This window comes from Sapajus apella, unplaced genomic scaffold, assembly GCF_009761245.1.
Source record: "Sapajus apella isolate SASKATOON/1434 unplaced genomic scaffold, GSC_monkey_1.0 scaffold70, whole genome shotgun sequence".
Lineage (NCBI taxonomy): Eukaryota > Metazoa > Chordata > Mammalia > Primates > Cebidae > Sapajus > Sapajus apella.
Window position 1 is genome coordinate 5892806 of NW_022437010.1, and position 27678 is coordinate 5920483.

A 27678-nucleotide genomic window follows, 5' to 3' on the forward strand; every position below is an offset into this window, starting at 1 on the left:
CCAAATGTGCATGATGCAATATTACAAGCCTTTTCAATTTCATTCCATTGTGCTACAGAATAAAAATTTATCCAGTAAAATACAGAAGTCTCATTAAAAAATTGTTTCCATGATATAGCTGCTCTAAGTAAAGATGATACAATTCTGAAATTAAATTTTGTGTACCTACTATTGGGCCTTCATCATATAATTTGCTCACTCCCTACTCTGCTTTTGTAAGGACATATGGCAGTATCTTTTAGTTTGCAGGCCATGGTTTTAATAATGGCAAATCTCTAAAAGCTGCCTATGCTGAAGTTTCTGATGCTCCATTAATTGAATAAGATTTCCACTTGATTTGAGGGAAAAAAATGCAGACAAGATTTAAAGGATTCATACACTCAATAACAGTGTAGGATAGTTACAGTGAGATACAAAGAAGCTTTTCAAAGGCTGACATAGTTCTAAAACGTGACCAATGATGGGGCAAAGAGAGCAAGTGTGTTCTTGCCATAGTGAGGTGTAATTTTGTATTTAACTTCAACCTTGTTGAAAAAAACTTCTGTAGTTCAATAACTCTGTGTAAATACAGGTATTGATCGACTTACCACCTATGCAACTTACGACCATTCGACTTTACGACTCCAATCGCTAGCCACGACTGCTCCGCGTCTGACAGCGCAAACGTTGCCCAGCTGGGCGTACGACACTGCGGACCAGCTTCCGACAGCACTACCATCTCCGCGTGCACCATTTCAACTGTACATATAGCCTAATCAACTTACTACCAAATCGTGTTATGGCCGGTCCGTGGTCCCGACCGTGGTCGTAAGTCAAGCACTAGCTGTATATAAATATCTGTACATTTTTACAACTGTCACTTCTAATTCTAAGGGTACAATATCACGACTTGTTTGGATACAATTATCGATTATAGGTACATTCTGTATTTAATGATTTTACAAAACACATTTCATATTATATACTTATGTATTTTATTTAAATATCTTAATTAATTTCTTTTAAAAATCATATGTACTAGGCCAGGCACAGTGGCTCAAGCCTGTAAACCCAGCACTTTGGGAGGTCGAGGTGGGCAGATCTCCTGAAGTCAGGAGTTTGAGACCAGCCTGACCAACATGGAGAAATCGTGTCTCTACTAAAAATACAAAAAAATTATCTGGGCGTAGTGGTGCATGCCTGTAATCCCAGCTATTCAGGAGGCTGAGGCAGGAGAATCACTTGAACCCAGGAGGCAGGGGTTGCGGTGAGCTGAGATGGCACCATTGTGCTCCAGCCTGGGCAACATGAGTGAAACTCCATCTCAAAAAAAAAATCATATGTACTTACAGTATACAATAAGATGGTTTAATATATATATATATATATACATACACACATAGTGAAGTGATTACTACAGCCAGGCAAATTAACATAGCCATCATCTCACAGTTATCTTTCTCTGCATGTGCATGCGTGTGTGTATGTGCATGTGTTAAGAAGACCTAAAATCTAATCTCTTAGCAATTTCTAATATACAATATAATATAATTGATCACAGCTCTTGTGGTCCTTGTGCTGTACTTTATAATTGCAACTTCGTCTCTTTTGACCTATATCTTTCCATTTTTAATATTTTATTTACTGTTTTATTAAAATGTTTTATTTTCTATATTTTAATTTTTTAAATTATGAATTACATATACATATATCTCACCATCAATCCAGGCATATTTCTGCTACACATTTCATATTTTAGTGAGGATGTTGTTTTTATTAAAACATTGTTCTCCAAGAAATTTTCATATATTATTAAGAAATAAATAATTCAATCATGAACACTGAACTTTTTGAATGAATTTATAATCACAAACACCATTAGGTGTGTTACCTTTGACAAAATGAACTTCCAAAAGCATTCCTCTGATCCCATGAATCATATTAAGAAAACAAAAAAAAACTGGAATTAACTAATTTTCTATGTGAAGTATCTGATGAGATGGCTGTGATATAAAACTGACAGGATAACTTAGCTGTTTGCAAAGTTCTTTTGCTAACTGAGCTAAGATATTAAAAGTTACATCTACATTTTTACATGTCTGCAAGAAAACCTGAACTCCAGAAAGAACGAAATTATCTTAAAATGAGAGTTATTTGGCCTAAACGAAAAGTCATTCTTTGAAACTAATATGCAAAACTGCTGCATGTGTTTGTTACACTCTCATCTTTGAAATTTTAAAAATTAATAAATTGTAAAGCTTTCTTCAATAGATTTTTTCTTTTAGGAATCTGGTCAGTGATATTGTTATAACTTTTATGTGAATGGTAAATACTGACAAGTTACATATTCAATATCAACTTTCTAGACGAATCTAGTAAGCCATTTCTCCTTAAAAAGGTGCTTTTGGGGAGAGTAATTGCTACCAAAAGGGTTTATTGAAAAATTAAAAAAAAAAATTACCAAAAAGTAAAATAAATGAATTGCTTCAGATGTATACCCTATACAATGTGACAAATCCTTGCAGTAAGGGCATGTCAACTATTCTCTTGATCTATAGGTTCTAACACAGAATGGCTCACCTCTCTCTAACACATATTTTAAAGTATAATTTGCTATAATTCTCACTGTTTCATCCGACTAAAGGCCAGTGGCCCCTGCACTTTGCAAACTATGGAGTGGTCCACGGCACAGCTGGCTGTCAGACCACAAGGCTGGCTGGGGTAGCAGTATCAAATACTCCTCCTACACCGTGCTGGACTGGGAGGAGTTCACTGCCCCAGCCACTGGTGTCTCAGCACACTGTTTTATCAAGAGCACCTGCATACTTCATTCAAGGAGGTAATGGCTCGGCTGCACGGTGACAGGCTTGAGAGAAGAGAAGACGGTCATTGCTGGACAGATTGAGATTGCACTGGGAACTCTGTTCACTGCACACGCATCTCACGTGTAACTGGAGGGGCACCCTGGCAAGTTCAAAGTGAAAAGCAAAGGTCTATCAAGCCCATTCCGCCATACTTTTAGGCAACCCATAATGATGATACTTTATTTTAAAAAATGAGAAACGAGCTGAGTGTGGTGGTTCACACCTGTAATCCCAGTGCTTTGGAGGTCGAGGCAGGTGGATCACTTGAGGTCAGGAATTCAAGACCAGGAATTTGGCCACCATGGCAAAACCCCGTCTCTACTAAAAATACAAAAGTTAGCTTGGCCTGGTGGTGCATGCCTGTAGTCCCAGCTACTTAGGAGGCTGAGGCATGAGGATCACTGGACTGGGAGGTGGAGGCTGCAGTGAGCTGACATTGAGCCACTGCACACCAGCCTGGATGACGGTGAGATTCCATCTCAAAAATAATAATAATAATAATTAAAATAAAATTAAATAAAAAATGAGAAACTCAAGACAATGCTAATTAGGAAGGTTAAAGGCATTAACTGGGACTGTCCTGGACAAACGGAGATGTGTAGTCAGCTGTCAGTTAATGACTGTGCTAAGAAAATGTAATTAACATAGCTAAAAGTTGAGCACTTACCACAAGGCACACGCTAAGAGCTTGACAGGAATATCTTTTTCAATATGCCCACAATGAGCATATCTCTGAAATAAGTGTTATTTTCTTCATTAGACTTATTTCCTTTGTTTATCTTGAGTACAAGTCTGAGGTAATGCAGGTACTACCTGAAGTCTTTGAGGTTTAGATACTAGATGATGAGTAGCAATATTCATTCATATCATATTTACATCTGCTGATGGGTCTGTCTAGCAACACTAATCCCTTCTTTTGATAAGCACAGTCCAGTTTTCTCTGGGTGAATGAATCCTGTGTTTGTTAATCACTGCATTCCCCCTTATAGCCACATGTCCCAAAATAAGAACAAGACCAGACCTGGCATCTCTCTCCAGGTATTTGAAGCCTGACTGGAATGTCACAAGGACGGAAAATGTTTTGTTCCAAGTCATTCCAGTGGCACTACCTTGAAGTGGCTGTCCTAGATACCAGAACTACCCTGTTCTTATCCTTTATCATTTCAACTCTTCTACCACTTCTGTGAATTACCCAGTGTCCTTTGAATGCATCCCCTCCTTTTTTTTCTTTTTTAATGTAAGGTAGCAAAAATTGGTTTCTACAGCTTACAACCAAAGCACTCTGACTCCCTTAGCAATTAAATCTGGATCTGTCTAACTCCAGAGTCTGTGCCTTAACCATGGCGCCCTGGTATGTTCCTTAGCCACCACCTGGTACCAGACAGGCCGGCACTTTACCATGCTCTGATGAAATACACTGGAAGGAAACCACACAAGCCTCCCCTCCACAAGCTGCATCTGAGGCGCCTGGCCTTGCCCCACCCTCTGCTGGTTTGGCTGGCCTTGATTTCCCTTCAGTCATCCAGGAGAGATGCTTAATAATGTGGTGTCTTCCTCCTCGTGGTCTGCATTCTGCTTCAACAGAACCACAGGGGCAGCTCTCTGTAGCCTGCAGAAAAGCTGCATTTCTGTGAGTACTTTCCCAGCCTCCACACCAGCCTTTTCTCAAGAAGTTGGAGAAAACACAGTACCCAACCAGAATTTCTCACTGTACCACATACATTTTCCCAAGCTAGAGAAAATAAAGTTTTCTGGGGAGGGAGGAAAGGAGGAAGGCAGCAGAATGAAATAATAGAAAACAGGATCAGATACCCAATAAATAGACTTCTTAAATGATGGCAAGTGGCAAAACTGCTGACAGGGGGCCGGGCGTAGTGGCTCACGCCTGTAATTCCAGCACTTTGGGAGGCCGAGGCGGGTGGATCACGAGGTCAAGAGATCGAGACCACCCTGGTCAACATGGTGAAACCCCGTCTCAACTAAAAATACAAAAAATTAGCTGGGCATGGTGGCGCATGCCTGTAATCCCAGCTACTCAGGAGGCTGAGGCAGGAGAATTGCCTGAACACAGGAGACGGAGGTTGCAGTGGGCCGAGATTGCGCCATTGCACTCCAGCCTGGGTAACAAGAGCAAAACTCTGTCTAAAAAAAAAAAAACTGCTGACACGAAGAATCATGTAAAAATTATGTCTTCATAAAACAACACATTTGCAAAGGACACTGCCCCTAGAATGGCTACCTCAGCTTGGTACAATTGTCATTTGCTTCTGCCAGAATTCAGATGCCCCTTGTATTAATGTATGCAGAGGGAAGACAGAAAACAGTGAAAAGGCAGCAATTGTACAGGGACAGCTGAAAACCAACACAAAAGAAACAGGAAATGTAGGCCATTGCCATAGCCAAAGTTTAAGTAGTTAGTGACTACTATTTGAGTCACTTAGTTTTTAAAAGTAAAAGAACAACTTATGATCTCATCAAAGATATTCTGGCACACAGAATTAGATAAATGGCTTTGCACCAGTTTTCTATTTCTGCAGGCAATGATATCACCAAGTCAAAGGGAAGCAAATTGGGAGACAATGATGCTGAAGTTCAAACTACAGCAAACAGTAAGAACTCTATGGGGAACTTGAGGGAGGTTTGAATTTTCTAAATGCATAGAATTTAAGAGCGGCAATCATTAGCTGTCAACCCATTTAACTCACTCATGGATGAGTATGCTAGGACTCAGAGAGATTAAATGGCTTGCTCCAAGGTCACAGACCCAAGCAAACAGAAATCAAATCTTCTGACCTTATTCTAAACATTCTTTCCTTTTCGTCGCATTGCCCTAATTCATTCATGTCCTGCACTAAAGGGCACTAAAGTACAGTCTGCATCTCATGAAGGAAACGTGACTGGACCTCCCTCATAAAACCACTAGGGAAGCACCACACTGTCTGACTTGCTTCCCTTCTGTCTACTCCCAAGAGACTTCATCCAAAAAAAAAAGGTCTTCACTCCAGTCTCCCAGGTTACTTAGAGTAGGTATCCTTTGGCCAGAGCCAAGTTAGAGAAGTGCCAGGGAAAGGTCAGATGCAGCCTTCATCCATACGCACCTCACCCAGGATTCTTTCAACAAGAAAAGGGCATTACTTTATGACGAGCCTGGCCAACAGGGCGAAACTCTGTCTCTACTAAAAATACAAAAATTAGCTGTGCCTAGTGGCGCATGCCTGTAATCCCAGTTACTTGGGAGGCTGAGGCAGGAGAATCGCTTGAACCCAGGAGGTGGAGTTTGCAGTGAGTCGAGATTACGCCACTGCACTCCAGACTGGGCAAGAAAAGGAAATGAAGAAGGGAGGAAGAAAGGGAGGGAGGGAGGGAGGACTAATGGCTTCAGTGGAAATGCAACTGCCTTGTTTCAATTTCTAGCAACCCATTTAATTTATGCTGCGGGCTCTCCCAATTCAATTGAGGAGCACCTTGTCTTAACTCAGGTATCTTAGCCTTCTCTTCATGCTGCTATCCTGCTGTAAAGAAATGGGAATTAGAAAGTGACTAAATGCTGGTGTAAGTGAAAACTGCTTTGAGGAGGTCTAGAGGAGTCAGTCATAGGTAACTTAACAGCCAACTCTATTTTTTGTGTAAACTAAAAACAAACAAACAGAAAATACATGGATCATGAATCTAATTCAACAATTGAACTCAGCCAACATCTACTGAGTACCTGGTGTGTGTGGTCACTCTGCTGGTGTTAGAGACACGGTGATGAACAGATCCCTCCCTCAAGCAACTTAAAATCTAGAGGAGTCAGACCTTATACTTTGTGATCAGTAAAATAAGTTCCATCAGACTTATTTGTAGTCAAATGGTTAACTTGGCGGATCTGATTCCCTTGGCATTTCCTTTCCCCTGCTGGTGCCCTTGAACGATAACTCTTAAAAATGAAACAACCAAAAGCCTAGTGACACGGATAAAAGGAAAAAATAAGGAGCCTGGAAACTTAACAACTCGAATAATCTTATCTTCTGAGATAATCTAGAACTGACTATTTTATCATCAGAGGAGGATGTGTTTCCAATTTAGAACACCAAAAGATGGAAAAAAAATTTAATCATTTCTTATCCTTTAAGATCTGTCCTAGATTCCATTCTGTGAAACTACAAGTAGCATCAAATTGCCTATCTCAACAAATATGTAAGTCCTGAACACCCCTAGAGAGTCCCTTCCACTCCCCAGGGCCCCCAGCACAGTCAGTGAAAGCAGATGTGATCAGAGAAGATATCTATCACTCTCAAAACTGGCTCTGGCATTGTATAATTAGCTATGCAACCCCTAAATTATAGCAGTCTGGGGAAAGAGGGTGAAACTATTTGTTTATTCACAATGAATGATAATGTAAAACAGTTAATTGCCTTCAGATGCTCATGCTCCTATTAAAACGAAAGGTTAATGAATTACTTATTTAGGCTACCCTACATAAATGAAAGGATTACATTTTAAAAATTAACATTTCCTAAAATTCTACTTAAAATGAAACTAAGAATAATAAAATCACCCATATCTATTGCTCTCAATCAGAACAACATTGAGGAAAATATTTTAAATATATTTAGAGAACTGTAAGAAGTTTGAATACCATTGGCATTTATTTACCATGTTAATATCTTATTTACCATGGTAACGGTTAACACAGGCTTTTAACTGAAGGTGTGAAATGATGTTTGTTGAAACTTTTTTATTTCTATTATTAATAAAATCAACACCCGATGCTCCTTTGACTTATTTTTCTGACATTTAATCCATAACAGCCAATCATTTTAGATGCTGTTCAATTTGTCCCTTATCCCACATTAAGATTTTCATTTGCATCGGGCCTGGCAAAAAGATTCACTATTTTACAACTGCTCCAAACTCAACAGAGTTGCAATGATGCTGGCCCCTGGTCTGCTCCTAACATCTTGGCTTCCTTGTCCTCATGGACTCGTTTCTCTGGGAGCAATATCAAATTCAAACTCACTCCTTCCTCATGTGGACTCACTCATTTCAAACATGATCAGTTTTATATTATAACAATCATTATATGTATTGTTGTATTTTATATAATGATAACGATGCTACCATTCTTATAAGTAGGGATTTGGAGTTTTCAAAGTCATCATACACAAGATTTCATTTAAGTCTCAGTTCTATCCCATAAGGGAATTAGTCTTACTTTTATTGAATGCTGTTCACAGTCACAGCATTAGAGCTTATTCACCCCGTTTGGGGCTGAATCATGCCTTCTCAAAACATATATTCAGAGCTGGGTATGGTGTTACATGCATATAAGCCCAGCTACTCAGGAGGCTGAGGTGGGAGGATTGCTTGAGGCTGGGAGTTTGAATCCAGCCTAGGCAATATAGCGAGACCCCCATCTCTTAAACAAAAATTAAATTAAATAAAAAGAAACAACAACAACAACAAAAGCTTCATGTATTAAAGTCCTAACCCCCAGGACCTCAGGTTGTGATACAGCCTTTAAAGAGGTAATTAAGAGGTAGTTAGTTAAAATGAAGCCATAAGATGGTCCCTAATCCAATTTGACTTGGATGTCCTTATAAGACAAAGAGATTACGACACAGGTACACACAGAGGGAAAGACCATGTGAGGACACAGGGAGAAAGTGACCCTACAAGCCAAGGAAAGAGGCCTCAGGAAACACTCTGATGTCAGATTTGTAGCCTCCAGAACTATGAGAAAATAAATTTCTGACATTTAAGCACTCCGGTCTGTAGTATTTGTTATGGCAGCCCTAGCAAGCTAACACACACACACACCCGTCTCTTGTATGCTCTACACAGATGTCCAGCTTTTAGGTAGAGCAAATTCACTAATTTCCCAAAGCTCCTCCCTCTCTTGATGACAAAGTATTCTGACTGCTGAACACCTCATAAGCCTTCATTTTAAATAATCTTATACTGATTCCTATAGTACCAGCACCAGAGTCGTCAACTAAAAAACAGAAGTGACAAATGGTCCACTTAAGCAATGTGCTCTGTTACAGAGCAACTAGAGAAACATGCAACATACTCAAAAGCTGAGTGCCAAATAGAGTATTAACCTCCCTTCCCCTCCCCCCCAAAAAAAGATAAGAAGATAAGGACATATATTGTTTTATATGGCCAAAGTAATCGGGAAGAAAGTAGAATTAGCTGGGGATGGGCAGTGGGGGACAGTTGGGCATGGATCCTAGTGGAAAAGCAGGTCATAGTAATTTGGGATGATTTTAACGTGACAAGCTTTCTTCCACATACAGACAGTGAAGGGCTGGTTAGCTGCTCAGGCAGGGCCTTACTGAATATTTTACAGGATTACAGTCCAACAGCACTGCACTTGGGACTGATTAGGCCTGATACACAAATTGTCATCTACTTACTATTCCTGCTTAAATCATGAGAATTTAAATACAACTCTCTCAGAGTCCACATTGTTCTATTATGGTCACTGCCCTTGATTACTTCAACTGAGAAGATAATTAGCGTGGATCAAGCCAACTGCAAGCTGCATGAGGTACTGCCTCAGTATTACTGGTTTAATTTTTGGATAAAACTTTCTAATGATCTTCTGATCCAAAGAAAGGAGCAAATTCAGAACAGATAACCTGAAGGCTTAAGGGCTGCTGTTCCATTAGGAACCCTTTAGCTTGAATCGCAGGCTTCCATTTTCCCTTCCTAGCTCCAGATGCGTTTTTTGCACCTTTCCGTGTTTCTATTAGACTAGACCCTAGAAGCATCAGTGGAACAGAGGAAGTGTTCCCATTTCCAATTCACTTTTAATTATAGAAAACAGTTGGCAAAATATCAAAGCCCCATGTACAATTTCTTCTGACTCCACTGGGAGCACAGGGGCTTGCCAAGGGGAGAGAATAACAGAGAAAAACAATAAAGTTTGAGAATTATGACAATGTGGAAAAGGAAAGAAAAGATGAAACAAAGGCAGAAAATGATGACAAATTTACATCTTCCAGGTGGCACGCTACCTTGGCTCAAACGGAAAACGTGCGTTATAATTTAAGGCAGCTACAATTTTCACGGGGTTCAACCTGAGTCACATTTTGACCTCTACGGTTTCTATAACTGGAAAAGGATTTTATTATCTGCGAGGGAAGAAAATGAAGGCAGTGAGAGGGAAGGAGGGAAAACAACAAATTTCTCAGCTCTGGCAGACCTCTGTCACCCAGAACGCTTGACCTCACACAGTAGTCATCTTAGGAGGTGTATTCCGAAGAGAAGAGCAATTACCCCCTGAAATAGGCCAACATGTTCATTTGTTTAAAGGGGTCAAAAAGAAAGGGATGAATCTGAACTATAAGGAAGCTTATAATAGAGTTATTTTCAACTGCCTTTTCCTCATCTAGTTTTCTTTTGACGTTTTAGACCATTAGGACACCTTGAACTCGCTCTAGAGGAAAAGAGGGAGAGAGGAAAAGGAAGATAATAAAGCCCCTCGGTGCTGACTATGTTTGAAGTTTCGTTCCTCAAACATGTGAACTTGTACGGGCAATACGGCAAGGGAGACACGGGAATGATAAAGGAGGATGAGATGTGAAAGAGACAACAGAAGAGAATAGTCCAAGTGGAAAGGATGGGTAGTGGGAAGAGAGGGAAGAGAATTAGTGGGATGAACCTGATAATGGAGCTTGCCCTTCCACAGGAGGACCACCTTCCCAAAACGTAGGAAATAAGTCTCTACGGGGCAAATTGAAAATCTGCTCTTATGAGAAACAGTAACATACAAAAAGAACAAGAACCTATCAAAGACACCTAAACACGCAGAGTTTCAAAGCCGGCTGAGAAGGGAGGCAGTGTGAAGCCGCAGCCAGTATAGACCAGTATTCCAGTCCGGTGGCTGCACAATTTTGGCAGGCCTCCTGAGCCTTCTCGGCCTTGTCTGTGAACTAAAGGATGGGTGGGCTATATGGTCACCAAGGCTGCTTCTTTCTTTGAAGGTGCTATGGTTCGAAAACCTAGAATTTTACTTTGTAAAACCAAACCTGACTCAAACAAGTAGTCACTGACTACTTAAACTCTGAGTATATACCCTAAATGTGAAACCACCCCCCCAAAGCCTACTTGACACCACAGAAAAAGAAGAAACAGGGGAAACAGAAAACAAGAGCTAGAGAAAAACAAGCAATGTAAGGAGTATTGGAAGGCTCCCAACGGTGGCTCAAGAGGAACTTTTTGTCAGGAATTCCAATAGCTCTCACTGCAGAAGCAGCCCCAGCACTCACGGTCATTGTATCAGATGACACTGTCCCCTGTGCCTGTAAACTGAAATGGTATTTTCACAATATACAGAGGTATGCCATTAATGCAAGAGACAAAATAAAAGCAAATGACAGTAAAATATTTATGCAGCCATTTGTACTTTATAAAGTAATTGAATTCTCATTTCATCTCTAATGCTTTTCTGACAAAATGTTATAAATAATTTGTTAAATGTTTGTGAGCACCTACTATGTAAGAGATATTCATTCATTCTGTGTACTTTCTGTGCAGTATTTCTTTAAAACCTCAAAACAACTCTATGAATAACAAGTGTTACTGGCTCCATTTTATAAATGAGGAAACTGAGTTTAAGAGCCATCAAGTAACCTGTCTAAGGTCACAGAGCTAGTTAGCAATACAGTTAGAAGTTAGACCTCAAGTCCTAGCTGGCTGGTCTGGTGCAGACATAAGGTCCCCTATGGAGACTGTAAGTCTGACTATCCATTCCCCTTGGAGGTCAATACATTACAGTCTGCATCTAGCCACACAACAAAAGACATTTGTTCTATCAATGTTTTGTCAGACCCTTCTTTCATTTAAAGCAGTATTTCTTAAATGTTGTTCTGAACTGACCACTCTACTAAGACATATGTGATCCCTACCTTCTAGAATACCAAATTCTACCTGGAGAAAAGAGGAATAAATGAGAAGAAAAGAAACTATCCAATAGTGTAATATGTGGCTTGTTTCTTTCTTTCTTTTTTTTTTCTTTTTTTTTTTTTTGAGACAGAGTCTCCCACTTGTCACCCAGGCTACAGTGCAATGATGCAATCTTGGCTCACTGTAACCCCTGCCTTCCGAGTTCAAGCAATTCCCCTGCATCAGCCTCCCAAGCAGCTGGGATTACAGGCACCCGCCAATATGTGGCTCATTTCTAAATAAGAAGTACACAGAATACAGGGTCACAGGAGAAAAAATCCAAAGGAAAACAATGTGTAGGTGCCTTGATGAGCCATTGAGACCATATTACAAAAAGAGCAGAGGCAAACATCAGCTCATTCCCACGAGGGCATGCGTATAAGGTTGGAAACCTTGAAGTGGTGGGTGGCAGGGGAGGAGCAAGGTCTGCAGAGTGTAAGGCAGCACAACCCGACTACAGCCACCATGCAAACTCCATAAACAAAAGGTTACAGAGAAAGCCAGGCACGGTGGCAAATCTCCATGTCAGTCTCTCCAACCAGGAACCCCTGGACTATGAGATCCTCGGCTTATTCATTTTCATATATTCACTCTCAATACTAGGCCCAGAATATGGTGGGGGCTCAACAAATACTTGTTGAATAGAAAATAAAGTTCACAGAAAATATGCCAACTGCCAACATTGGCATTTACAGACCTAGTACAATGCTTAACACAGAGCAGATACTCAATAAGTATTTGGTGACATGATTATATTGCTGGTAGAATTTTAAATCTGTACTTAAAGTAAAGCTGTGAAGAGATGCCCATCTAAACAAAACCAGCAGTAAATAGTAATACTGCATCGATGTTTACATTATATATTTCACTTTTTCAGTTTATTCTTTAACGCATTTCTTGAGCTAGGAAAGTCAAATATATACTATCTTAATAAATCAGTCCTGTAGTGAGTTATCTGAAGTACTGTAGAAAGATCTCACTTCTTCTTTTAAGGCTGTTTTATAGTATATATATTAGAATTATGTTTTTAAACAAAAGCATTCAAATATGACAATATACTATCTGTGTTTTCACCACTCGAAGTGCTGTTTGGTAGTTGAAACTTAAACTACTATTTTATGAAATGCCATTTAATAAAGTGACCAAAATGTGTTGTGCTTTTTATTGCATTTTCACAGGTTTGAAAATCTATGTACATACTGTTTCATAGAAAATAAGGAGTTCTTACTGACCTAGATAATGGTAGTTCTTTCACACATTTAATGATTTAATATTGGGAGGTCAAGAAGTTTGGCTATTGAATCTGCTACGTACTAAATCCTGTAAAAGGAGATCTCTAACCTCAAAAAGAATTTATATACCAGGGGAAAAAATAATCTTTACAATAACACCATGAGGTCGGTGTTATGAAGATTCTGCTAATTTGACTGGATATCATTTTAATAGAATTCATTGTGCTTCGTACTTACATGTGAGGTGAGACTAGCATTACCTATGACATCTGGTGGGTACAAAAGCAATGGGCGTTAAAGGAACTAGTGAGGAAGAGGGTAAGACTACAATGGAAACAAAAATTAGGGATGACTATAAAATACGAACAGGTAAGAAAATGACAAATCTGCCATAAAGCAGATGCAGAAGAAAAAATTCTCATACTTTTTCAGAGAAGACCTCCTGCAACATGGGGAAGTACTGTGTTTATGGAACCCTCAGTAACTGGCAAGAGACAGGGAAGGAATTCATGACATGGAGAACGTTTTGAGTGCAGGCTGGAGGATTAGCATCGGTGGTACACGATGACTGACTTGACGTCACTTCAGGAAAATGCAGGAGATGGAGAACTGAAGGCTAAGTATTATCAAAATGCTGCTAAAAATGGTATTACAAGGTTTACTTAATTCTGCACAGCAACAATTACTGTGGTCGTGTCTGGTAAGGATTCCCTTCTCTTAAGGGAAATGGCACAACTAATTTTCAGGGAAGAAAACACAAAATGAAAACATAAAAATGACTCAATTTTTAAAACAGGCAAAAGATTTGAATAATTCCTTCACAAAAGAAGATACACAAATAGCCATCAAAAACATGAATATAGGCTCAATATCATGAGTCAACTGAGAAATGCAAAATAAAAACACAATGAAATGCCAGCCACTACGTAACTACTGGAATCGCTAAAGAGAACTGACAATAGGATGTGTTGCTGAGAGTGTGGAGGAGATGGAGCTCTCCTTGTATTCGTTGTCTGTTGACGTGTAAACAAATTATTCCCCAAATTTTGCAGCTTAAAACAACAAACAGTAATTGTCTCACACAGTTTCTGACGGTCAGGAACCTAAGAGCAGCTTAATTGAGTAGTTTTTCAGGTCTCTCCTGAGGTTGCAGTTAAGAGGTCCCCTAAGGCTGCGGGCATCCAGAGGTATAACTGGTTGGATATCTGCTTCCAAGCTCACTCCTACAGCTGTGAGTAGGCAGTATCAAGTTCTCACTGGCTGTTGGCCAGAGGCCTCAGTTCCTCACTCTGTGGGTCTCTGCACAGGGCAGCTCACAATACAGCACCTGGGTTCCCCCACAAAGCAAATAATTCAAGAGAGCATAAGTAGCCAACCAAGATGAAAGCTGAAGTGTGTTTTACAATCTAAGCTCAGAAGTGATGCACCACCTCTTTTGCTATATTCTATTGATCACACAAACCCATGCTGACACAATATGGGAAGAGGCTGTATTACCGGCATGAACCCAGGGAAGCAGGGATCACCGGGGGCCATCTTGCAGGCTGGTGGGAACACAAAATGGTACAGTCGCTTTAAAAAATACTGTAACAATATTTTATAAAAGTAAACACACAGCCCTCTATATGAAACTTCACTCCCAGATCTAAGTAATAAAATAAGAGAAATGAACACACTATCCATACAAAGATGTGTACATGAATGCTCACGGCAGCATTAATACACAATATTCCCAAACTGGAAGCAATCCAAATGTCCTCAGCTGATTAATGGATAAACAAAGTGATATATCTACGCCATGGAATGCTACTTAGCAATGAGAAAGAACAAAGTATTAATATATACAACATGGATGAACCACAGAAATACTTTGTAAAGTTAAAGAAAGCAAACACAAACATCTAAATATTACCCAAGTCCTCTCATATGACAGTCTAGAAAACGCAAACCATAACGACAGAAGAAAATCCGTGATTGCGTGGGTTTGGGGATGAAGAGAGAGGTCAACTACAAGAGCCACAATGAAGCTTTTTAGGGTGAAAGAATTTTCTGTATCTTGATACTGTGGCTATGCAACTCTACATAACTCCTGAAGTTCATCAGATTGCACATGAAATGGATGGGTTTTATTTTATGTAAATAATACTTTAATAAAAAATATTACCATGATGTGCATGGTATTATCATATGCTTTTCAACTCCAAAGAAAACTATGGCAATGTATCAAAACTTTCATAACCTATTTATTCTAATGTAAGTTAACTACACATAAAATGCAAAAACATTCTATAATAATAGCCAGCAATGAATAATCAAAAAACAATTTACAAACACTAGTGACTGGTAGGCCTATCTGAAGACTAATACACCTGTACAGGAAAGAGTGATAAAGCCCAGAACTGTAAGTAATGGTGTTGTGAATAGAGGTAAGGAAATGTGGAAGCATGTTACATGGGTTGAACTGACTGAATTTGTCAACTGACTGGAGATGAAAGAGAATCAAAGGAGAAATTCAAATGTCATGATAATATTGAAATATCAAATGTCACCTTCCCAGTGGGGCATCTGCTGATTGTCTTATTTTATTTTTATTTTTTTGAGATGGAGGTTCATTCTGTCACCCAGGCTGGAGTGCAGTGGCTCAATCTCAGCTCACTGCAACCTCTGCCTCCCAGGTTCAAGTGATTCCGCTGCCTCAGCCTCCCGAGTACCTGGGCCTATAGGCGTGTACCATCACGCCCAGCTTATTTTTGTATTTTTTCATAGAGACAAGGTTTCACTATGTTGGTCATGCTAGTCTCAAACTCCTGACCTCAAGTGATCTGTCTACCTGGGCCTTCCAAAGACACAGTTGTGAGCCAACCACACCCAGCCTGATTGTCTTATTTTAAACTGAAATACCCCTACTCTCACTCCTACACTCAGAATTTCTTATCCTTCCCTGATTCATTTTTCACTTTATCATTTATGATCTGATGACACTAGATAATATAATTTACTCATTTTCCTTGCTGATTGCCTACCCCACCATACTGTAAGCTCCAGAAAGGTAGAATTTTGGCCTGTTTTATTCACTGCTATACACCCAGTGCCTAGAAACGTACCTGGAACATAGTAAAAGCACAACAAATATTTACTTCATGAAGTGACTGAAAACATCAAAAGAAATCAGGACACCGGGAAAATAAACAGGCATGTATGTGTCTGTATGTTTGAGGAAAGCAGGAAGAAATGATGGATTCAGATTTAAATACGCAGAGTATGAAGTATTTAACAGCCAAATAAAAGCCAGAGACTGCAAGAGAAGTTAGGTTGGTGATTTTTCCAAAGATAATGGCTGAAGCTCTGCAAAGACCTAAGATTTCCAAGAGGCACCTCAGATTCAACAAGTCCACAACTAAACTCTTAACTTCCATTAAACCTGTTCTCTTTCACGAAACGGATCTACAGCAAATAAACAAAAATCTACAACATTTTCTTTAGTACTATACTATAAAATTATTCGTTTGACCATGAACAGGTGAATCTGAACACACTGTAATGATGACCTCATGTATTGTCAAATATTAGTACAGAGCAAATAATTCTATCCTTGGTATCAAATATAAGTACATTAGATTAGAAATATTTAGGCAGTACAATAGTAGATATTAACCCTACTAAATCCTTCAGCTCTGATAGAACTGGTGGAGGCCGGAGTACTTAATATATATAGAATCAGTAAAAAAGTTCTTCACAAGGAACAGAATTACAATCTACTAAAGATAGCCGTTTAAACACTATCACTAATGTAACATCTGCACTTTTTGCCTTAAAGTTTGAGCATTTCAGTTACTGCTGTTTAGCGGAAAGTTGGGATCAAGGTAGGGAAGATTCAGAAAGACAGAGGTAAAGAAAGGGTCTAGGCTTAACACAAAAGCAAAAGGTGAACTCCAGGGCATAGAAGGAAACACATTTGTCCAAGGACACAGGTGATCATAACATCTACTTTTTGATGAAGAGTAAAATCCAAAAGAAATAATCTTCAAGCAAAGAACACTGCTTCAAGGAGAGAATATTCTCCGGAATAAGTCCCAGAGTTCAGCTCCTATGCCCCTACAACATGGGATAATACAGAAGTCAGTCTGTTCATCAATGCTTACTGAGTCTTTCCACGTGCCACACACATGGAGCATGTGTCCTCATAGAGTCCAGGTGATGTAAGCAACTGAAGCCACTGAGGGGTCTGATGATTGTGGGATCTAAAAAAATCATGGCATGTCAATTACCAAAGGGTCTTTAGAGCAGTCTGGTTAAACCACTCATTTTCCAGAGGATGCCCTGAGTATTAAAGCCATGTATCTACATCAGATGTCAGTGAGTGGCAGTGACAAGAAGGGAACCCAGGCATGTTGGGGAAACCACAGGATCTGCCCTCAGATTAGCGAGGGTTAAATCTGGCTCTGCCAGTGACTGAAATGTGTGACTTCAGGCAAGTTATCTTCTCTATGCCTCCACTCTGTAATAATGGGTGACATGGGAACAGCAACAACAGTGCCAAGTGCACAGGGCTATTGTAGGTATTAAAGGAGATCACTGAGGTGTGTTTTTTACTTTGGCACATGGTTGCTGAGTGCTCACTATACGTTAGGAATTGTAGCTCGGGTTGGTTCTATGATCACTTTGATTCTGTTTTTGTCAGTGGTCACTGGAGACTGGTTCTCACTAAGTCTGCTCCAGGATGTACAGTCATGGGGTTATTGAGTTCAGCTCGCCTCCACAAGCCTGTCGGTGCAGACAGCTTGTTCCTACAACATCGACACCCATGCAGGTGCACCAGAGGCTGTGTGATGATCCCAGGGGTCCGGGGAAACAGCAAAGCACCTGGATGTAGAAACTGAAAGACAAACAAATGAAAAACCTTCTCTGTCTAAGCAATGTTATTTCAGCTGAGTATTATCATTTCATGTATACCTTACTTTGTGATTTATTTGAAAGAATCATCAATACCCTGGACATGAGCAGCCAATATCCGATCACCTTTTCTGTTGGTGATGAGGCCGTTCTAGGATTCTGTGTGATGCATGTGGCATGAAAAAACTGATGAATGAGTAGGTAAATCATACAATGCAATTGATCAAAGATTCATTTGCGATTGCTAATAACACTGCCATTATCAGCTGATCATATTAACATTTAAAGACCATGATCTCCCTTCAGAGAAGACAGAGGTAGATCATTTTGCTTGGAAAGACAGAAAGATTAACTCCTAGTGGCCTGTTCATGCATTACCATGATGGAAACATGGCTGACAGCTGACCACGAGAAATGAAGGCAAGCAATGCGAAGCTTAAGCCCACACCCCAAGATACTGACCTCCTGATATCACATTTGCCTCATTATAAGATATTTTAAAAGTTCTGTTGCTCAGCAACAAAATATACTAGTATTGAAAGAGAAGCTAATCAATACAGGACTGGCCATCCCTCCTCACAAGCAAAGGGAAAGCAATCATTTACTTGGAAGTTCCAATGGAGAAGCCTTCTCCCTTGTGAGATAACCTTTATCTCTACCCCTACCACTAAGCTGAACAAAGATTTACCACAAATTCTTCGTGAAGTTACCACAGAGTGAGACCTTACCTGAATAGAAGGTTAAAATAAAACAGCCATAGAAATGACAGACAACAAGAACAGACCTGTTCTTTGTGGAAACAGAGTTCGGGGCTTAGGGAAACACTTCTTTTTCTGGTCAACTACTAAGACTAAAAGAAAACCTAATCTCTAACTTCTCAGGTGTCCTGTAGAAAGGAAATAATCCCTTCTTCCAAATATGAAAATACATAATATATAAAAAGTTAAACTTTACTAAAATGAGTAGTAACAGAAATGTATCTGTTTCTATATTAATAGCTAATATTTACTGAGTGTAAATGGCCCTGTGCTAAGCACTTTATATTCATTAAATCCTTACCACATCCTTGAGAGAGGTAATGCTATAATTTCCATTTTACAGTTGAGGGAAAAGAAGTTCAGAAATAATGAATAACTATTCTAAGTCCCCAAGGCTGGCAGTGGCAAAGTTAGGATTCCGCTTAACTCTGGAGCAGAACTGCCTGACAGAACTTCCTAAGTGTGAAAATGTTCTGTGTCTGTCCGGCCCAGTTCAGGAGGCACCAGCCACATGTGGCTAGTGGGCACCTGCAATGCGGCTGAGACTGAGGAGCTGAAATCTCAATAGCACCTAATGCTAATTCATTTGGATGTACACAGCCGTGTGTGGCTCAAGGCTACCCTGCAGGACGGGGCACTCTAGGGCAGGGGTTCACAAACCGAAGCTGCAGCTCAAATCTGACCAGTGGCTTGTTTTGGATGGTCTTGAGCAAAAAATGAAGTTCATTTTTTTCTATTTGTTAAAAGATCTAAAAAAAGACAAAGATGCAACAGAGACAGTACAAAGCCTACGAAGCCTAAAGTATTTACTATCAGGCTCTTTACAGAGAAAGTCTGTGGCCCCGGGCCTGAGATCTATGCTCTTAGCCCCACAGTCACTGCCCCCCAGGAAAAAGGACTTCAAACCCAGTGCCCGCTACTTTAAATCTTAACAGTATTAAGATAACATAAAGAACCGTATCATATGAGAATTTTCCTATTTCCCATTAGAGAATTTAAGGGATCCAAGCCTGATCAAAGGCAAAAAATGCTGACCAAGGTATGCCCTCATTAAGTTTCATACAGTCAGCCTCTAAAATAACACTTAACATTTACAAAGTGCTTTTGCATTCATTATCTCACGTTTTATTTAAAACAATCTCATGAGCAAAGTATGCCCATTTCGCAAAGGAGAAAAGTGAGACATGATGCTCAGTGCTATATCAAAGGAGAGGCAGCTCCAAGTCCACTGACTTAGCCACGAAACAAAATTTCTGTAGAAGCTAAAAAACAATGGTGCATGTACCAGGGTCACAGGAGTGGCCAATAAGTTCGACTGATTTAAGCAGAATAGCTAAGGCCATGGGCTTCTCTTTCTTTGGGAGGAAGAGCCTCTCCTCTCCACCAACTGAGTGCAGAGGGAGAACTCCCTCCAGGGCCACTCTGGTTTCCAGAACACCTGCAGTGTCTAAGGTGGCTTTTTCACAGGGGTTCCTGAAAACCAGCACAAACACAGCCCCAGGAGTTCAGGACCCTTTAAGGTGAACAGCTGTACCCCCATCTACCTGGCTTTCAGGTGCAGGCACTAAGGATACCATTCTCTCAGCAACAACAGAGTCTCTTTGGAAACTCACTGTGCCCTTCAACCCAGCTAGGAAGTTTCTCTCTGACACACCCTCCAGGCCACTCCTGTGATTCTTGGGATGTGAGGGCCCTCTGGGGTTTACAGAGGAAAGCAAACTATCCTTTTCTTTTTTACCCTGGGACCACTGACTGTCCCCAGGCTTCTCAGAGGTTACATGTGAGATTTCAGGATTTTGTATCTTTTCCTTATGCTCTAAACCTCACTGCCCAATAAAACAGCCAGCGGCTATTTAAGTTTATACTAATTAAAACTAAATAATATTGAAAACAAGTCCCTCAGTTACACGTACTTGCAACTCAACTGCAACAGTCACATGTGGTCAGTGGCTACCCTACTGGACAGCACAGATATCGAACATTTCCAACATCACTGCAAGCCCCACTGGACTGTGTTGCCACCTAAAACCTGATATTCACACAATTCTGATTAGATGCAAATGCATGATGAGAGAGAGCATGATTTCCTTCTAACTTTGATTGGTAATGCACCAGTGCCACAAAATCATTACCAGATAATTCCTTCACAGCATAGTGAATTCAATTCACCATTACGATAATTTTTTGAACGCTGCCTTCTACATGTCTCCCTTTGCCCATCCAGCAATAATGGAATCACTTACCTATGTGTTTGCCTGAAAGCGTTTTCCTTATTTTTTGTTTATTTTCAAAGACAGGGTCTCACTCACTCTGTTGCCCAGGCTGGAGTGCAGTGACATGATTCTAGCTCACTGCAGCCTCGAACTCCTGGGCTCAAGCAATCCTCTAGCCTCAGCCACCTCAGTAGCTACTGCCTGAAAGTTTTATTGGACATTTCAAATTTCCAAGTCTTTTCTCCCTGGAGTATTCTGTTGGTGGCATGCATTGAATCTGTTCAAATTATTCTATGAACCACTACAGGTTTAGAAATGCACGTGTAGCTATCTGCTATTCACAGACTCTGGTTGTCTTTGTCTTAATGCCCTCTTCACCTGCTCATCCTCTTCTTCATTTCCATCTCTTGGGCTACCTTTGTTGAGCCAGTTTTATAGCATATTCTAAATCTCCTCAACACAACCTTTATTTATTTTTAATTTTTTTTGAGATGGAGTCTTACTCTGTTGCCCAGGCTGGAGTGCAGTGGCATGATCTCGATTCACTGCAACCTCTGCCTCCTGGGTTCAAGTGATTCTCCTGCCTCAGCCTCCCGAGTAGCTCGGTCTACAGGCACGTGCCATTACACCCAGGTAATTTTTGTATTTTTATTAAGACAAGGTTTTGCCATGTTGGCCAGGCTCAAAATCCTGACCTCAGGTGATCCGCCGACCTCATCCTCCCAAAGTGCTGGGATTATAGGCATCAGCCACCATTCCTGGCCTAATACAAGCTTTAAGTTAGCACTGTGAAAAAAATTCAGTAGCGAATTACTTTGGGTTGCTCCAAAAGCAGAGCCAAAGACAAGGACTTTGTTGCAGGTGGGTCTTTTGAGAATTGATTCCATAAAGATAGAGTGAAGGGGCAGGGGAGTGATAAAAGGAGAAAAGCTACAATAAAGGTGTGTTTTGAAATTGCCACTGTGAGCAACAGTATCCACTGAACAGAATACTTCTAGAAATTGTCAGCTTAAAAGAAAACCCAGGAGTTTGGGGTATCTATCCACCAGCTCCCATCTCTCCTTATTTGACGGCTGCCATTCAAGAATGCTCTTGCACATGGACCCAGGGAGTGCTCACGGAGCTGGAGAATGGACAGATAGACGTATGGCTCCTTGTAGGCCCTGGCAGCAATGGTCAGTCTGAGCTCGAGCAATTCCTTCTATGGCAGCTGTGGCAGAAACCAGAGCTGGGTCAAGAGGAAGAAACGCAGGTACCTAAGGCAGGCTTCTTCACAAATGAGAACAAGCACGATTTTCCCAACTATAATGTCTGGAAAGTGCCAACTCTGAACTTTCCTAGCTAATCCATCATTGTCCTTTAGGACTCAGCCCAGTGACTCCTTCCTTGAAGCTTCTCCTACACAACGCCATCTCAACTGAACTGGGTTTTTTTTCTCTGTGCTTCCTCAGCACCTTGCAGTGCTCATCACAGTGATTTATAAATGGGTGCCACTCTGTCTCTCTGCTAGATTCTGAACTCCCTGGGGATGAGGGTGTCCTTCACTTCCAGGAACCCTTCACCCTGGCACATGAGCGTTCAGTAACTGGAGGAAGCAAAGAAGGACAAGAGCATCCCTAGAAACCCACTAAGAAGTCAGGATTCCAAGTCTCTCTCCAAGTTTATCCTCTCCATTAATAAACCACAGGAAAAAAAAGGATCAGTCTCAAAAAAATTAAGTGGGCATTTGTAGAGTTCTGCATGCCTCATCTTACTTCATTTAATCTAGCAACAGCCATGGTCAGTTAAACCATATTTCATCAAATCAGAGATTATAAGATGCTGTATTATTTTATTTCCCATTAGAAAAAATAATTCTGCCAAAATAAGTGAAAGATAATATGGATTGTACTGATATCAAATACTGATAACAGAAATATAAAAATGTGAGGAGGGAGTTGCTTCCTAGACTTTTGAAATGCGGCATTTATTTATTTTCCATCTGATTCCAAAAAAAAAAAAGATTTAAGGTGGCATTCCCATGACACAGATATTACTATTAACTTTACCAATAAAAACCCGAGGTTTCTAAGAAAGAGAATGCATGTTTCCTCGGCTTCCTTCCTCTGCATTTCATGAGACTCTGTCCCCACTCTCTTAAGACACTCCTTCAAGAAAGCCTCTGATGAACTGACTCATGCTGAGAAGGAACTTACAAGGACAGTCTTCAAGTATATCCACGGATACTTAAGCAGGAGCAAGAAGCCATCCGAAGGGCTGCGTCTCCACATGTGAAAACGCAGCATCACGGAGGAGAACACGAGGGTGGATTCGAAAGCAATGGGGGTCTTTTAACAGCCTGCCATTCCAAAGTATTCCTGTCAGAATGCGTACTGACACCCCAAATTCCCAGGGAAAAATGGCTGGATAAGCTCTAATGACCAGTGAGAAATTTAAAAGGAAATTCTCTTGACGCTGTGCATGACAAATGCAAGCAAGAAATAAGTAAGACTGTGATTCTAAAAGACAAGGGCCTTGGGATAGAAAATGATACCAAATTTTTGTTTTCATTCAAAGAGTCAACTTAATGGGCACAAATCCTAGACTACTGGTAACAAATGGTGGGAGACAGCTTCTCCCCTTCCCAAGTCTAAGAGCAATTAACTGAGGGAGACCCAAAAAAAACCACAAAGGAAAAGAAACCGTGGTGGTAATTACAATTTTCCCTGTGTCCAACTGACAGCTTGCAATGTGCCCCATGTCTTCATTCTCCCTTCACAACACCACGGGCAGCCTTAACTAGCTAATAAGTAGGTGGCTGTGGCTAAAAGCTTTGCACATCCCCTCCCCCTTCCCTGCCTATTAGCACGTCCGCTTGGCACTGTGTCCACATTTCCATGTGGTGTGTCTGGGCAGAAACACACAGAGGGCTCCCTTGAGCTCTGGAGGCAGGTGGTACCCGTTCTGAACTGAGACGAGAAGATGCTGGTGCCAGAATATTTCTCTTTCCAGCGGGGAGAGATGGGGAATTGAAAGGGAAGTATAAGACGTGCATAAAGGACTGGCTGCCTTTTCCTGCTGCCAGGGAACACTGTGCTGCAGGCTAACTGCAAAGATTGTTTTAAAGAGTGATTTCATTTTTAATTTTGCAAAATGGCTTCGACCAACAGACTAGCACATGCACGAACGCACACACGTGTGTGCACACACACATACACACACATTCAATGTTGTTTTCATTTTTAAAGTCTTCTGTAGATCCTGTAGAATCCTGCTTTATAGAGACATCCATTATGACACTATAAATTCACTGCGCAGTTAAACCTAGGAGGAAGGGGGAAGGATAAAAGATTTCAGGCAACTCAGTCAGAAAAGAAGCCACCGATTTGGTAGCTTTGCTTTAAGTGACAGAGGTAGCACAAGTTTTTATTTGAGGGAAGGGGACAGAGTGGCAGAGAGGCAAGAAGGAGATAGCAAAGGGCAGGGCTTACTCTAGATCTTTGACAGCTTCCTAAAATGTGTTTGAAACCATCATTCTCACCTCAAAGAATTTATCCAAAAGTCACATGTCTCAATCTACCTCAACTTGCAGTCAGAATATCTGCACTTAACTTACTAAAACAGGCATGCCATTTGGTAATCTCTGAATTTTAGTATATCTCAGGTCAAGAAGAGAAAAGAAACACTGGATATAATAAACCAGATGCATTCTGCTCCATGTTCCTACTTTTTTTGAGCTGCATATGTACTTCTATAACATTGCCTGCATTTTTCAACAGCCTTATTATAAGTTAACTCGTACTGAATCTGTGACAAATTATATCCTCCACTTCTCTCCACTCTGGAGTTGTGCAATTAATTTTTTAAACCTAATTTGAAGACTTTATATTTAACTATACTATTTTTCACTGTGTTATTTCTGGCACATCCTTTTAGACGATCAAGATTTTCTTGACTCGAGATCAAGTCACTAATCACATTAGCTATCCCTCCCGGCCTTTGTCAGCTGCCAGTTTGATAAACATGTCTTCATCAAAGTCATTGATAAAAATCGTGAGCCAGACAGTTCTGAGGACAGGGCTCTGCATCACTCCATTGGAAATATTCCTTCAGGTTAACATTAAGCCAATAATCGACACTTTGGAAAGATCTGTTCAAATAAATACAAATGTAACAAAATGCATTATTCCTCTACTCAGCCAACATCTTTCTAGGTACTCAGAAGGGCTTCTGGGGAGATTTTATCAGCTGCCTTGTGGATATACAGATGTGCAATATACTATGTGATATTAACCTGTTGTTAGTTAGATGAATGAAGGTCCAGAGCTCAGTTGGATGGGATGAGGAGAAGGGAGGGAAAGGGAGGGCAGGAAGGAGCCTTCAGCCACATCTTGGCAGCACAATGGCCATGACTACCAGTCACAGCTGCCATGGCATCCCCCAGTCCTAAGGATGTGGTTCCTAACCATCCCTCCTCCTTCTCACCCAGGACTTCATCCCCTTGCATTGACTTTATATACTCCCTTTACTAGTATATATCGGTGGGTTAGAAACACGAGACATTTCATCTTCAGAGATAAAGTAAATTAAACTCAAAACCTGAAAACAACATTTTAAAAACCAGCCTCATGCAGTGAAAGCATAAACTATAGGCCCCTGGGTGGTGTCATTCCCCCATGTGCTGGTGTCCCTCTCCTGGAAGGAAGGAGCACAGAATAGGGGCTCAGAAGACACATGTCCCACAGCTGCCAGGAAATGCTCTACGTCCTTGATCATGCCAGCTGTCTTCTAGGCCTTTCAACCATTTTATCTATCAAAGGAGGAAGCTTCATTGGGAGGGCCCAGCTACAAGCTCTCCTCAATTCTGCACAAACCATTACTTGCCCTTATTCAGCCTGACCCCTTTTTCAGTTTGGGAGCTGAGGCTTATCCTGCAAAGACAAGGAAACGAGAGACAGAGAGAGAGAGAGAGAGAGAGAGAGAGAGAAGAGGGAGAGTGTGTGCGTGTGTCTGACCCATGTCAGTGTATGTGTGCTTATTCCAGTGGGTAAGTGGAGCACTTGCAGATACAGTCATGACAGAGGAGGCCGCAGGTCCCTAACTCTTCCAATTGTCCTGCCCTTTTCCTTCTCTTGAGGAGCAGAGGGCTGTGCTAGAACTGGGTGTATCAATACAGCTGGCTGATGTCTCCCTGAGACTGGTATATTCAGGTGTGGCTATGCAGGTTTTGGCTTCACTGCTTTAAAAGTTGTTACCTAACTGTACAATTAAGTTGTAATGTGGAGTTAATATAATAATTCATGCCAGAATGATTTTTTTAAACCACTATGGAATTTTATATATATGATACCACCTGAACTGGGTTGCTGCACAGGGCTTTAGCAATTGTTTTATTATGCAGAGATTTGAGCTGTAACAGCATTTCTTATAAGAAGTTATAACCTCCATGGCTATATTATGTAAAAGTAGGAGTTATGGATCAGAAAGATGATAAAATTTAAAAGATAAACAACTATGTATTAGAAATGGCTTTATCCTGCTGCGAGTTAAAACGACATGACTATCTGGAGACTTTGCTGTCCTGGGTTTTCAAGAGAATACTGTCCCCTGGTCAAATGCAAGAACACTAAAACAAAGTAGAACTCAATTCCTACGTCAGCTCCTTAAATGCATTCTATGTCATGTTGCCTCTCCCATTGTGGCATCTCCTGGGATAGAATATAACATTTTGAATACAATGAGTAGAATCTAACAATGCCAACAGGAAAGAGTACACACACCCAACACATTTTGTAGGCAACGTCCTAAATGCTGTAACCCCAAGGAGGATTTCCAAAAAAAAGGGGATTACAAGTGAAAAGACCATACACAGAGAACCAAATGTGCTTCAGATAACCAGACCTATAACCTGAGCAAGAGTGACTACAGGCTGATACTCAATGCGAGTGTGTCCAGCACACGGATTCACAGGTTCAGCCCGATGGAATTCCCAAACAAAAGCCATAATTTTATTATATAACAAGTAACTCTAAGTGCTTTCATATATTAAAACAAACATGAATATATGATGGTATCTATAATTTGTATATTTTATAGTCAAGAAAAGATAGGGAGCTTCTAAAAATATTGGCACTTTCAGCAAGTATTTGGTCTCACTCCCCTGTCTGTCTCACTCCCCTGCAGGCCTGAGCACTATCTCCTTGGCTCAGAGGGAGAATGGGGGCAATCCTGGGAAGCCCTGCTTTGTGGTTGCCACAAGAGAATGAACAAACCACAACCATCTGGCCACTCATGGCAGCTCAGACTAGGTATACAGCAGCCCAAAAAGCACTAATTTGGGGGGAAGCCAGGGAGCACCCTGGAAGAACCATCATTTTAATGGTGGTGTTAGTTGTTCTGCACTTGCAAGATGGGGGCACTGAGTCGATGTGAGAGAATCATGGTTTGAACACTTTCATCTTGCCTGTGCTTCTGGACATTTATTCTGTGTTCACTGGGAGCATAGATTGGGGTGAACAGATGGGCAGCTCCAGCCAGGGTCTGGGAAACAGGAGGCTCATGCTCTACTCATGCCTCTGCCATGAGTTATTAAGGACACTTAAGCTCCCTGTGCCTAAGCTTCCTGCATCATAAAGTGGAAACGATATTCCTCTCTATTCCCAAGATTAGCTGTCAGGATGAGATCAGATAGTAAGAAAATAATCTATAAAAGCATCATACAAGTGAAAGATGCATTATCACCATCTATCTGTCTATAACATATTAGAATTTTATCTAGATTGGAAAAAGCTACCAAGAGATAGCCAGGTTAAACAGTAACTGGTCA

The 27678-nt window shown here is 40.7% G+C and overlaps 1 protein-coding gene across 4 annotated transcripts in view; it reads right to left on the reverse strand.

Moving 5' to 3' along the window:
- FARS2 (phenylalanyl-tRNA synthetase 2, mitochondrial) overlaps positions 1 to 27678 on the reverse strand; it is a 523925-nt gene that overhangs the window by 276822 nt on the left and 219425 nt on the right. The window lies entirely within an intron of this gene.